At 46.4% G+C, this 15,150-nt stretch overlaps 1 protein-coding gene across 2 annotated transcripts in view; it reads right to left on the bottom strand.

Moving 5' to 3' along the window:
- The window catches only part of ERICH3 (glutamate rich 3), a 164,673-nt gene that overhangs the window by 7,374 nt on the left and 142,149 nt on the right, over nt 1-15,150 (bottom strand). The window lies entirely within an intron of this gene.

Genomic DNA, 15,150 nt, shown 5'->3' with positions numbered 1-15,150 from the left:
TGGATTAATGACATGTGGGACACACTCTGCCAAGAAAAGCTTATTTACCAGAATAAAGGTTGCCCCGGTAAATTTGACAAGTTATGGGGGGGGGGGTTGGCTAGCTGTTCTTCCGGGTGTATCACAGAATATTTTCATAGAGTGCCTCCTGCATTGTGTTGCTCGTTGTTTTTTACTGAATTTTGGTATGCTTTATAACTCTGCCGACCTCCACTCTATTTTCTCTGTTAGGGTCCTGCTACTCTACACCATGTAATACTTGATGTGTACTGCTTGTGTGGTGAAAGTAGATCTGTTGGTAAACCTTTTTCATTAATTTTGGATACATCAAGAGAGGGTTATTACTCCTTGTCAGAGTTTTTCTGGAGATTTCCCTTTCACTTTCTTTCCCATAGCCAAACAGGAAGTGAGAAGAAATCTCTGAAAAATATGCCTGTATTTGACTTCTAAATTGTGAGTGGTATTTTTATTCTTAAAGCGGTAGTATACCGATTGTTGTGACCTTTACCTACAGGTAAGCCTATAATAAGGCTTACCTGTAGGTACAATTAATATCTCCTAAACCGGCACGGTTTAGGAGATATTTGCACTGCATGCAGCCGCTAACGCGAGCGGCGCATGCGCTCTGAAGAGATGCCGAGGGATCATGCCCGCTCCCACAGCGGTGTCCGGGGGTCCGCGTCGGGGCTTCGTTCTAAGGTAAGTATTTCATAATGAGCTAGTATGCGATGCATACTAGCTCATTGTGCCTTTTGTCTTGCAGGGTTTTTTTATTTATTTATTTATTTTTTTGAGTATGCTACCGCTTTAATAAATATATTGTATGGGCGATCTGCACTATAGTTTTTTCCACTTGCCTCCTACATACACTTCCTTGTAAATATTCTTACTACACTGAGAGTTTGCTCTGTCAGTGGAAGTAGTGCCTTTTACACTGCAAAGGCGCATACTGACCTGCTTTAGGTACTGGGGTCCACCCAAGCAGGTGAGAAGACACCCTTAGGTGGGGTAAAGGGCACCGTGGTGAACAAAGACCAATACACACATGATTGTTTTTGGTGTATTGGATTACAAGATTCACAGATTTTATACATACACAGTATCTCACAAAAGTGAGTACACCCCTCACATTTTTGTAAATATTTTATTATATCTTTTCATGTGACAACACTGATGAAATGACACTTTGCTACAATGTAAAGTAGTGAGTGTACAGCTTGTATAACAATGTAAATTTGCTGTCCCCCTCAAAATAACTCACAATATAATAAAATATTTACAAAAATGTGAGGAGTGTACTCACTTTTATGAGATACTGTATATCTTTATGGACTGGCACTGAAAGATTGAATCATTTTGATATATTTATATATATATATATATTTGTGTATATAATCGTTATTATATTTATTATTGTTTATTTAATAATATACTTTTGATCACTGATTAATTTTTTTATAATAATTAATCTATTGTAGGAGAGCGCTGCACCCTTGAAGGCAGAGCCTATTTAAGGCCCTGGCTCCCAGGCTTCGCATGTGGATAGTATATGGACAGGTAACCAGTCTTACAGGGACAATGATCAGCGGCAGGAGAGGTTCCAGATGAGTAAGGAAAGGATAGGGACACGTCATCCTTTTCTGGACACCTCCCAATTTGGTTACAGTCTTTGCGATTGAGTGCTGGACGGCCGGCCCGGGCCCCATTCTGCCCCTCTCAACAGATGCTGTAATTTTGGCTGGAATCTGCTCCTGTCACGCTACTGGATCTGTGAGTAATCCCGGCTGGGTGGCCTTCCCACCAAGTTTGTTGTGAACTGTTACTGCATTATTTCAATACAAGTTTTCCATCTGTCTGTGTGTTATTGTCTCCGCACCAGGCTGCACCCCACCTACAAGCTGGATGCTTAAAATCCCATGAGAACGCACTCCAGCCCATTGCAGAGGAGAACTCTTTTCCAGTATAACTCTGCTCATCACTATTAGCCACTACAAATGAATGCCAATTTTATAGGATAGGCTTGTGTGGACAACTGGACATCCACCCAGTTGTTTATTTCTTTCTTCATTTTTTATTCATTTCCGATAAAGCACGAGAGGGTTATAATCCCTGTCAGAGTTTTTTTCTCACCATTGTGGAGATTTCCCTTCCACTTCCTTATAGACACACAGGAAGAAATCCCTAAAAATTTGGGGAGTTCCTTGGGGACCCCCCTAGTGACCCCATAGGAAAATTTCCTCTCTATTACTTTTCTGGGGACAACTTAAAATGTGGGATTTTTTTTTTACTTTCACTTTTAATAAAAATGGTAAACATGACAAATAGAGAGGGTGATTCTCCTTAACCACTTTACCACTAGAGGATTTTGCTGTCTTACGTCTGGGCCACTTTTTGCGATTCGGCACTGTGCGACTTTAACTGACAATTGCGCGGTCGTGCGACGCCATACCCAAACAAAATTTACGTCCTTTTTTTCCCACAAACAGAGCTTTCTTTTGGTGGTATTTGATCACCTGTGCAATTTTTACTTTTTGCGCTATAAACAAAAAAAGAGCGTAAATTTTGAAAAAATAACAATATTCTTAAAATTTTTTTATATGAAATTCCCCCCCAAAAAAATGTAAAAATCTAAATTTTTTTAAATTTTTGGCCAATTTGTTTTCTGCTACCTATGTTTGGTAAAAAAAATCACAATAAGCGTATTTTGATTGGTTTGCGCAAAAGTTATTGTGTTTACTAACTAAGCGATCGCCGCTGCTCCTCCCCTGGCCCGACTCCCCGAGAAAGGGGAGTGTCTGTCTACGTCGCCAGACGATAACGAACCACTTTGCCGCAGTAGTGCTCGAGTGAGCAGACGACAAGTGGTTAATCACTTGCCGACCGCCTAACATACATTTACTGTGGCAGGTTGGCTCTATTGCGCAAAATCACGTACCTATACGTAATTTTTTGCAGTGGCCACGAGATGGCGCCATTGCACCGCAAAAGGCGCAATTGCACCATGATTGGCTAACAGGGATGTCAATCAATGGGTCTGGCAGACCCGATGTCCACCGCCCGCCCGCAATCGTTCCTCAGAGAGGCAGATCGGTGATCTGACAGGGAAGAAGATGGAAATCTTGTGTTTCTGCTAGGCAGGAACACCGATCTCTGTCTTCATCCAGTCAGACCATCCCCCCCACAGTTAGCAAGCACCAGCTAGGCTCACACTTAACTCTTTGATCGCCCTTAATGTTAACTCCCTCCCTGCCAGTGTCATTAGTACAGTAACAGTGCTTATTTTTAGCACCGATTACTGTAATAATGTCACTGGTTTCCAAAAAGTGTCATTTAGGTGTCCCATCCCATAGTTTGTAAATGTGATAACTTTTGCGCAAACCAATCAATGTACGCAGTGGCGGCCGGTGTGTATCCATGCGTCCTGCCCCCTAATCTGCATGCAGGGGCGCCGGACGCATGGAGTTCAATGGGGCTTTTTTTTTTTTGCATCACCTGATTAGAGCCAGAGGCTCTAATAGGGCGATGCAAAGGGTGAACCCGGGGCGCAGAGCAGTGCGCCCCGACTCCACCCATTGTGTGACAATAGCGAATGAAAAGTTGCTATTGTCACTCAGATCCTCCTCCCAGCCAATCAGGGAGCGGGTCTAATACCTGATTCCTAATTGGCCGCAAGGCAAACCCCATGCCATTGGCCAAGGAGGAGGCGGGAACAGGAGGACCCGAGGAGACGCGCCGAGGACTGAGGAGAAGCCGCGCCACCGCTGCTGCTGCTGCTGATGATGATCCAGGTAAGTGCACTGGATTGAAGGGGGCATGCACGCTGGTCTCTGCATTGAAGGGGGCACGTACGCTGGTCACTACATTGAAGGGGGCATGCACGCTGGTCACTGCATTGAAGGGGGCACACACGCTGGTCCCTGCATTGAAGGGGGCACGCACGCTGATCTCTGCATTGAAGGGGGCATGTACTGCTGGTCATTGCATTGAAGGGGGCATGTATGCTGGTCACTGCATTGAAGGGGGCACACACGCTGGTCACTGCATTGAAGGGGGCACGCATGCTGATCTCTGCATTGGGGGGCATGTACTGCTGGTCACTGCATTGAAGGGGGCATGTACTGCTGGTCACTGCATTGAAGGGGGCATGTACTGTTGGTCACTGCATTGAAGGGGGCACGCACACTGGTCACTGCATTGAAGGGGGCATGTACGCTGTTCACTACATTGAAGGGGGCACATACGCTGGTCACTGCATTGAAGGGGGCATGTATGCTGGTCACTGCATTGAAAGGGGCACGCACGCTGGTCACTGCATTGAAGGGGGCATGTATGCTGGTGACTGCATTGAAGGGGGCACGCACGCTGGTCACTGCATTGAAGGGGGCATGTATGCTGGTGACTGCATTGAAGGGGGCACGCACGCTGGTCACTGCATTGAAGGGGGCATGCACGCTGATCTCTGCATTGAAGGGGGCATGTACTGCTGGTCACTGCATTAAAGGGGGCATGTACTGATGGTCACTGCATTGAAGGGGGCATGTACTGCTGGTTACTACATTGAAGGGGGCACGTACGCTGGTCAGTGCATTGAAGGGGGCATGTATGCTGGTCAGTGCATTGAAGGGGGAACGCACGCTGGTCACTGCATTGAAGGGGGCATGTACTGCTGGTCATTGCATTGAAGAGGGCATGTATGCTGGTCACTACATTGAAGGGGGCATGTATTACTGGTCACTGCATTGAAGGGGGCATATACTGCTGGTCACTGCATTGAAGGGGGCATGTACTGCTGGTCACTGCATTGAAGGGGGCATGTATGCTGGTCACTGCATTGAAGGGGGCATGTACGCTGGTCACTACATTGAAGGGGGCATGTACACTGGTCACTGCATTGAAGGGGGCACATATGCTGGTCACTGCATTGAAGGGGGCATGTACGCTGGTCACTACATTGAAGGGGGCATGTACGCTGGTCACTGCTTTGAAGGGGGCACGCACGCTGGTCACTGCATTGAAGGGGCATGTATGCTGGTCACTGCATTGAAGGGGGCATGCACGCTGGTCACTGCATTGAAGGGGGCATGTACTGCTGGTCACTGCATTGAAGGGGGCATGTACTGCTGGTCACTGCATTGAAGGGGGCATGTACTACTGGTCACTGCATTGAAGGGGGCATGTACTGCTGGTCACTGCATTGAAGGGGGCATGTATGCTGGTCACTGCATTGAAGGGGGCATGTACTACTGGTCACTGCATTGAAGGGGGCATGTACTGCTGGTCATTGCATTGAAGAGGGCATGTATGCTGGTCACTACATTGAAGGGGGCATGTATTATTGGTCACTGCATTGAAGGGGGCATATACTGCTGGTCACTGCATTGAAGGGGGCATGTACTGCTGGTCACTGCATTGAAGGGGGCATGTACTGCTGGTCACTGCATTGAAGGGGGCATGTACTGCTGGTCACTGCATTGAAGGGGGCATGTATGCTGGTCACTGCATTGAAGGGGGCATGTACACTGGTCTCTGCATTGAAGGGGGCATGTACGCTGGTCACTGCATTGAAGGGGGCATGTACGCTGGTCTCTGCAATGAAGGGGGCATGTATGCTGGTCTCTGCATTGAAGGGGGCACGCTGGTCAGTGTTTTGAAGGGGGCACGCTGGTCACTGTGCATTGAAAGGGGGCACGCTGGTCACTGTGCATTGAAAGGCACGCTGGTCTCTCTGCATTGAAAGGGGGCACGCTGGTCTCTCTGCATTGAAAGGGGGCACACTATACCTTAATTACTGAAGGCCCCTTTCACACTTTTGCGACCTCAAAGTCACGCAATTCTTTACAGCGTTTTTTGCCGCAAAGCAATGCCTATTACATTTATCTGTTTGCGCCCCCCCCCCCTCAAAAAAAAAATTTTGAGCACCAGCCGCCACTGAATATACCCTTATTGGGATTTTTTTTACCAAAAATATGTAGCAGAATACAAATTGGCCTAAACTGAAGAAGAAATTAGAATTTTTACATTTTTTTATTGGATATGTTTTATGCAGAAAAACTTATGCAGAATATGCAGAAAGTAAAAAATATTGTTTTTTTTTTTTCGAAATTGTCACTCTCTTTTTGCTTATAGCGCTAAAAATAAAGAGGTAATCAGATACCACCAAAAGAAAGCCCTATCTGTGAGAAAAAAAGGACAACAATTTTATTTGGGTACGGTGTCGCACGACCGCACAATTGTCAGCTAAAATAACGCAGTGCCGAATCGCAAAAAATGGCCTGGTCATTAAGGGGGTAAAACCTTCCGGGGCTGAAGTGGTAATGGGGACACAGCAGGGCCGGCGCTACCTGTAAGGCGACCTAGGCCGCCGTCTAGGGCGCAACTTAGCAGGGGGCACCGGCGGAGCCTGATCCAACTCCAAGGTAAGTGACTTACCGTAAGTCACTGAAGGGGTTTTAACCAGTGGCGGCCGGCCCATCCATTTGGGGCGTAGGGGAGCTGCCCCCCCCCCCATCCATGGGTCTGGCCCCCTAATCTACATGCAGGGCGCCGGATGAATAAATTCCAATGAGGGTTTTTTTTTTTGAGGCACGTGATTAGAGCCAGAGGCTCTAATAGGCTTCAAAAAAGGGTGGGCTCGTGGCGCAGTGCCCACCCAGTTGTGTGACAATAGCGAATGAATAATTGCTATTGCCACACTAATTCTCCTAACGGCTAATCAGGAAGCGGGTCCTGAGATCTGTTTCCCAATTAGCCAAAGGAGAAGGCATTCTATTGGCGGAGGAGGAGGGAGGAGACGGCCACCAAGAGGGGACATGGAGGAGACTGAGGGGGAAGCCGTCACCGCCGCCTGTCAGTCCGGAGGAACAAGGTAAGTGAACTGGCGCCCGAGGGGGATATGGTGTGGACTAGACTCTGGAGTGATGGGGGGGGGGGGGGATCCGTGGCCAGGTCCATCTGCCCCCCCCCCCCCCCGACCGATGGAGCACCAGCCGCCATTGGTTTTAACCTCTTCAGCAACTTGGGATGGGGGGTGGGAGAGCATATGGGGCCTAGGGCGGCAAAAATCATTGCACCGCCCCTAGGACACAGCCTGCAATGTAAACTGACAGTTATTCTAATCCCTCTCCACTTCATCCAAAACTAGATAAAAAGGTTTGCCTTTAATTATACTTTAGGATGAATCCCAGCTCTGTATACTCCAATGATCTAATGACTCTGGACTGGTTTTGCTGTACCTATCTCAGTATGTACGCTATATGCTACTATTTTTTTTCAGTAAACTTTCTTTATGATTTAAAAAAAAAACATTAAAAATGAATAACCCATTAAAAATAACAAAGCCAGTTTTTGCTGCAATATTTACCTTTAATCCAGAAATTCACCCACAGTGATTGTTTTCTGCCATCAGATGCCCTCAGTCTGACATCCAGCAGTATTCAACTTTCCTCTATCTGGACCAGTTGTGTCAAACTTGATTTCATCTCAGGCCGCATCAGCATTATGGTCGCCCTCATAGGGCCGTTTGTATCTCCTGTAAGACTAGATGTCCAGAGCAACCCACCCCCTCTTACATCAGATGCCAAGAGCCTCCCCCACCATCAAAAGTCTGTGAAGCAAAAAAAAAAATGCAAGGTCTGGAAGAGGACCAGAGGAGACTGGAGTCTTTTGAATGCTGAGACCAGGGGAGGCGGAGATGAGGGGGTGCTGCAGCTGCCCAGAGCGCAGCAGGATCTGAAGGAGGAGTTCTTTCCTCCTCTCTGCTGCCAACTGCTGAGACAGGGGATGGTGGAGACTGGAGATGAGGGGGAGTGCTGCAGCTGCAGGAGAGGTGTGAGGGCCACATGAAATGACCTGAAAGGCCAGATTCAGCCCGCGGGCCTTGTGTTTGACACGTGTGATCTAGACCATCCTAGACCTGTGACTGGACAATGAAAAGAGAAGCAGCACAGCAATGAGTTCATCTCTCTGACCCTCTGCTTTCCCCACATTTAAGCATGTTTCTTGCCAGCAAATGAACTGTTGGGCTCCTTGTACAGCTTCTTCTTCTCACCCTCCAGCCCTGCTGTACAGAGACTGCATGATGCTGATACCAGGTCAAATTCAGATACTTATTACCTGCTTTCAAAATTCTTTCAAAATGTATTTAAAGCGGTTGTAAATCGCTGGACAATTTTTTTTTTTTTGTACCTGCAAGGTGAAGGCATAATGTGCTAGTACTAGCACATCATGATAACCACTTGCCAACCACCCACTGCCTTTTTACTGCGGCAAGGCAGCTGGGCTGCGTCCAGTCACGTATTACTACGTGACTGGAGTGCATGTGGTTTCAGCGGAGCACGTGCGCCACCAGAGCCGTGCTCCCGCTGTGTTTAGACACAGCGGGAAGCGGGCCGCGGGAGGAGCGGTGGCGATTGCTGCTGCCCTCCCACAATCATCCGAGAAACTGAGAGAAGACCCGCCTGCTTATGTAAACAAAGCAGGCGGATCTTCTGTCAGACAGGCAGGGAGAGATCAGCAGTTTCAGCTAAGCTGAAGCGATCTCTCTGTGCCTGTCACAGAACCCCCTCCCCCCCCCCACACACACACACACACACAGTCAGTAAGCATATTTAGGCATACCTTTAACTCCTTTGATCACCCCTAGTATTAACCCCTTCCCTGCCAGTGTCATTTATACAGTAAAAGTGCATATTATTTAGCACTGATTTCTGCAGTAGTGTCACTGGTGCCCAAAAAGTGTCAAAAATGGCAGTTAGGGGTCCGATCTGTCCGCCGCAATGTCACAGTCCCGCTAAAAATTGCTGATCGCTGCCATTACTAATAAAAAAAATAAATAAACAAAAAGTCCAAAAATATATCCGTAGTTTGTAAACGCTATAACTTTTGCGAAAATCAATTAAAATACGCTTTTTGGGATTTTTTTTAAATATGTAGCAGAATACAAATTGGCCTAAACTGATAAAAAAATTTAATTTTTAAAAAAAATTTTACTGGGAATGTTTTATAGCAGAAAATAAAAAATATTGTGTTTTTTTCAAAATTGTCGCTCTTTTTTTGTTTATAGCGCAAAATATAAAAACCACAGAGGTGATCAAATACCACCAAAAAAAAGCTCTATTTGTGGGGGAAAAAGGACATCGATTGTATTTGGGTACAGCGTCACACAATCGTGCAATTTTCCGTTAAAGTAGCGCAGTGCCGAATCGCAAAAAATGGCCTGGTCATTAAGGGGGTAAAACCTTGCCGGGGCTGAAGTGGTTAAACTTACCTTAAAATGAAGTTCCTCCAGCATCGAGATGTAAGCTCTGCAGGCGCTCCCATCTTCATCTGTCTTGCTTCTGGGTTCGCAGACTCTGGCTCTGTGTTTGGCTGACATCACTGCTGCACATGGGCGGGGGACCCGCTGTTCTTGGCACAGGACTCTGAAGAAACGGCGCAGGTGGTGATTCCTTCAGAGCGCATGCACCAGTGATGTCACTGGCTGCATGTACACTAAATATCTCCTAAATGGTGCACTTTTAGGAGATATTTACACTACCTATAGGTAAGCCTATAGGTAAAAGCAAAAGATGGAAGTTTACCTTGACTGACATTTTTGACACTTTTGGGGTTACCAGTGACATTACTACAGTAATCAGTGCTATAAATATGCACTGTTACTGTAAAAATGACACTGGCAGTGAAGGGGTTAACTCTTTTTGAGAGGGAGGGGTTAAGTGTGTCCCTAGGGGCGTGATTCTAACTGTGATTGGTTGTGGCTTGAGGTGTAAGAACGGTGATCAACGGTCCTACATAGCAGAACCGTATGATCACTATTCTTACACAGGGGAGAATGACAGGTGGCTTTGTTTACATTAGCCGCCTGCCTTTCTCCTGCTCTAATGGAGGATCGCGAGTGCCCGGCGGACATCGGGTCCGCCGGGCACATGCGCGGGGGGGTCCGTAAGGGAGCGGGAGCGCGCATCCGGCGGCGCACGCTCGCTCCCCAAAGCCTCACAGGCTAGCGACGTAGATCTACGTAGATTTTTACATTTTTTGGGGGGGAATTTCATATAAAAAAATGTGAAAAATATTGTTATTTTTGCAAAATTGACGCTCTTTTTTTGTTTATAGTGCATGATCAAAAATTCGCACAGGTGATCAAATTACCACCAAAAGAAAGTTCTGTTTGTGGGAAAAAAAGGACGTCAAATTAGTTTAGGCCCTGGTCAGGAAGGGGGTAAAATCTTCCGGGGCTTAAAGCGGAGTTCCGGGCAGAGAAACGTTTTTTTTTTTAACATACCCCGGGACAGTCAGGGCTAGCACATTCCACAATGGCTAGCCTCTGATCTGTCCCGGTTCGCACTTACCTTTTAGAAGAAATACTTACTTAGAAGTTTTCTTCCACAGCGTTTCCATCTCGGTTGTGGGCAGCTGAAGCCGGCGCGGTCCTCTTCTCTGTCTTCTTCCGCGTCTTCGTGTCCCAGAATGCGCTGCACCGGCCCCTCTCGTCACTTCCGGTGCGGCGCCGCATTCCTAAACAGCTTCTGGGCATGCCCAGAAGCTGTTTAGCAGGGGAATGCGGCGTCGCCCGGAAATGACGAGCGGGGCCGGTGCGGCGCATTGATTCCTGGGAGCTATGACGTTTAGCTCCCAGGAATCATTGCGAGGCAGGAAGTGACGGGGAGAGCCTCGGCGCTGGAGGAGGAAGCTGTCATAGGTGAGTATTTACGATCGTCAATTACAAGGTGAGTTTAAAAAAAAAAAAAAATCTAACTATCCAATTCCTTTTCAGGTTAGGCTGAACTAGCGGACGGGCACAAAAAAAAAAATATCGTTTTTGTGCCCGGAACTCCGCTTTAAGTGGTTAACAGAGATGACTGTGCATATGTGTGTTTGTAGGGAGGGTAAAAAATGGAATCTGCCCCTGGCTTGGCTATGATCTGTGGGCTACCAAGGTAAGAGGCTGGCTTAAAACACTACCTGTGGGAACACTATGGTTTTCCCAATGCTAAGGTCCCAATCTACACTGCTATTATTAACCAGCAATAAAAAATTCTGCCTGGGTATTATTGTCCTTGTTGGGTAGATAAGGAAAAGCCAACACATCCCCCTTGTCCCCCCAAAATGTCAGCCTTGATGTATTTTGACTACTATGCTTTTTAAATAAACATCATTACACATGTAAAGCCTGACTGAAATGCTATTGGTTTTCTAAAGCACTGTGTATCATGAACATTCCCAATTTTCTGATAATATACTTGTCTTCAACCTTTTTGTCATGCTTTGAGCTTCTCAGTGATGCTGATTTCCTTGTATTATTTCCTTGGGTGGATTTCTTTTCTTGATGATGACCATTGCTGTTTAATGTGTGTTGCAACAGCCACTTGTAATCAAGGAAGTAGATAAAGAAAGGGGAGGGGGGTTCAGAATGAAAGAGGCCGCTCCTTACCAGTCACATTACCCGGCCAAGGGAAGACTTTCCTTGTTCGGAACTGTCCTGGTGTGGTAAATGTATTTTATGGAGGAGGAAGGGCTGTATTGGGAGGAAGAGCTGTACTGTGGATTCGGGGGGTGGGGGGGGGGGTGCTGTACTGGGGGGGAAGTTGTACTGAGGAGGCAGAGCTGTACCACAGCATAACTGACTTAGTGGGGATAGCTGTACTGGGAAGGGGAAAGCTGTAAGGGGGGTCTTACTGGGGGAAAGAACTGTGCTAGTGGGGGGGGGGTAACTACTGGGGGGAGAGCTGTATTGAGGGAGCAGAGCTATACCAGGGCATAACTGCACTAGTGGGCAGGGCGGTACTGGGGGGCAAGCTTACTGGGGGGGAGGGGGCAGTGCTAGTGTAGGGGGGAGGAATCTTCAATGAGGGGAGATTTTGACTTGTGGAGGGAGGTCATTTTTTGCAGAACTCCATCTACTGAAAGTCATTTTGCTCCAGTAGGGGTGGGTGACAATTTTCTTACATTCAAATACTATATTACCACAGCCAAAACTTGTATGATCTCAGTCTCAAATTGGAGCTTGCAATCATGCATACGTCTGTGGTCACCTGTGTGCCACGCCATTATAAGGGGGAATCCGTGGGGAAACAGCATCTTTAGTTAAGTGTTCTTGTTATATTTTCTAATATTATCTGTATCTGTTGTTACTTTTATTAAATTGTATTCTTAAAGGTATTTGTGTGATCTCTCTTTGCATGTATTGAATACAACCCCAAAAACATCACCTATCATGTATCTGTGATGGAATAACAGACCTGTGCATTGCACTCTCCTGAACCTTGCTCTCTGAGTGGTTCTTACTCCTGACACCTGCACCCTGTGTGTTATGCTTTCCTGACCCTTCTAATGTGTGTGATATGCACTCCTGACCTCTGCACTCTGTGTTCTAAGCACTTCTGACTACTTTGCTCTGTTTAAGAGAGTGGTGTCACCGTTTAACAGGAAGTGTCTGAACCAGGACATTCATGGCAGGATCTTCAGGTATTATTTTAAAATAAGCTGCAGATTTAAAAAAAATTAATATTACTTAGAATAGGACATGAACATAATAAAGGGTATATCTGGTTTTAGTAATTGGGTTTACAAATACCATAAGAATCGGATTGCTGATCTTCTGTCTTCTCCTAAAATTCTGGTTGTTGCTCCACAACCTCCTGCCCTGTGCCCACTGTACATGGGCATTTACGTTGTGGACTTTTCATTCTATTGATCCTTGGATAGATTTTCCTCACTTTCTTTTTTGTTAATGAAGACATGTTTTGCCTGGAGTTCTAATTTAGAGGAAAGCTTCACTAATAGAATACATACTGTAGGTTTCTATTGCTGAGCTATTCTTTTGAAAATGCTACTTAACGGCCAATTATGTTGATTCAACAGCATTAATACATTCTGAGTCACTGAGCTGGAACAAGTATGCAGATCAGGAACTATGACTTTCTGCTGACTTCACTTGCTGCATGCTTGTCCCTGGGTCAATGATGCAATAAGCAGTGGTGTATTTTGGTTTTGTGCTGCCCTAGGCAAGACTAAAATTGGGCGCCCCCCTCCTATGTAACTTTGCCCCACTCCTTTTTTAACAGATGTGACCCTCCAAAATTGAAGGACTACAAGTCCCAGCATGAATCCCTGAGATCTCACGAGAGGGGGGGGGGAGAGGAGGTGGATGAGGGAGAGAGGGGGTGAGAGAGAGAGGGGGGATGAGAGAGAGGGGGAGTGGGGGATGAGAGAGAGAGAGGGAGGATGAGAGAGAGAGAAGAGAGAGAGGGAGGGGGGGTAGAGAGAGAGGGGATGAGAGAGAGGGGGGATAAGAGTGAGAGGGGGATGAGAGAGAGAGAGAGAGAGAGAGGGAGATGAGAGAGGGGGGGTGAGAGAGGTGGCTCTAGCAACCAGTGGCCAATAGAGTCTCAGGTGGAGGGAGGGGCGGCTTTTTTGCTGCCCCCCTGCAAAGTGCCACCCTAGGCCTGGGCCTTGTTGGCCTAGGCCAAAATACAGCCCTGGCAATAAGTACTGAGGTCAGAGACAGCTAGAGAACTAATATTTTCAGACGTTGGTCAGACATGGCTGCCTCTATATTTCTCTCTGCACAGGCTTCCTTCAAAATTGTAATTCATTTGAAATTATTACTGATACACATTGAACAGCGTTGTTCCTGTAGAAATAAACATATGGATTAGGTAAATGATATGCTTTACCTATCCCACATAACTTGCCCCATTGGACACACTTTATTTGTTTTGGATAAAATATAACCTTTATTATTTATATTTAAACTTACATTCTCTACTGGAAATTAAATCCTTGCATGTATGCACTGATCTCTAAACGTATTCTCATTTGTCACCAGATTTAACTTTCTTTGGGCACTGAAGATAGAATTGCTCCGCCTTCACATCCTTCATTTTTACCCTTATTTATTTGATGCCTCAACTCTGAGCAAGTCAATAAATAAAGTGCATTGTACTCAAAAACGTATCCTCTATTAAGAATCTCTCCTACTTAGGCCCATTGACTCTGCTGACTAGACAGGCCAACCTTTCTGCACCTTTTTAACATGGAGGAACCCTTAAAATATCTTTCCAGTCTCAGGGAATCTCTGATAGTAATTATTACATCTACAACTAACAGTACATGTGTGATGGTCAGTGGGAAGTATGTTCCCTACATTTGGTGGTTAGCAGGAAGAATGGTCCTTACGTTGGTGGCCAGTGGGAAGAATGCTCCTTACATTGGTGATCATTTGGAAGAAAGTTCCCTACATTGATGGTCAGTATAAAGAAGGGGTGGGGAACCTTTTTTCTGCCAAGGGCCATTTGGGTATTTATAAAATCCTTCGGGGGCCGTACAAAATTATCAACTTAAAAATGTACCTGTTATATTTGGTCAAACTGATTCTGTTTGGTGAGGTGTGTAATGTTAGCTGGTATTGATGATGTTGCTACTTACAACTGGTTTTCCAGGTTTGGGTCGGTCAGTCTGGAGCGCAGTCAACTCTTTGTGGTGGTAAGTTTTGAAAAGAAAGCAGTTACTTTCTTTATGGGTACTGCTGGTTGGTACTGCTGGTGGGTATAGCTGGCTGGTACTGCTGGTGGGTACAGCTGGCTGGCATTGCTGGCTGGTACTGCTGTGGGTACTGCTGGCTCTGGCTGGTACTGCTGCGTGTTCTGCTGGCAGGAAATGCTGGCTAGGAGAAGTGTAGCGTGCAGCGGTGCTGCGCTGGAGAAAGAGGTGATGTTTCCTGTATTGGTCAAAGGCGGAGTGCATTTGATATCACTCCGCCTGTGACTCACTCAGACTGTCAGAACGGAGCCGGAACTATACAGGAAGCATCGGCTCCGTTCTGACAGATCAGCTGAGACACAGACTCAGCTGCACGGGGGGCCGGACCAGATGACTTTGCGGGCCGCATACGGCCCTCAGGCCGTAGGTTCCCCACCCCTGGTATAAAGAATGCTCCTTGCATTAGTAGTCAGTGGGATGAATGTCCCTTACAGTGGTGGTCATTGTGAAGATTGCTCCTTAAATTGGTGGCCATTTGGGAATAATGTTTCTTACATTGATGGACATTGGGAAGAATGCTTCTAACATTTGTGGTTATTGAGAAGAATTCCCCCCTAGATAGCTAAAAGGATCATTGGTGTCAGTGGTTACTCAGTTGAAAGACAGAAATTG

Source organism: Pelophylax lessonae (assembly GCF_965119305.1).
Source record: "Pelophylax lessonae genome assembly, chromosome: 8".
Lineage (NCBI taxonomy): Eukaryota > Metazoa > Chordata > Amphibia > Anura > Ranidae > Pelophylax > Pelophylax lessonae.
This window is presented reverse-complemented; position numbering and strand designations above follow the sequence as displayed.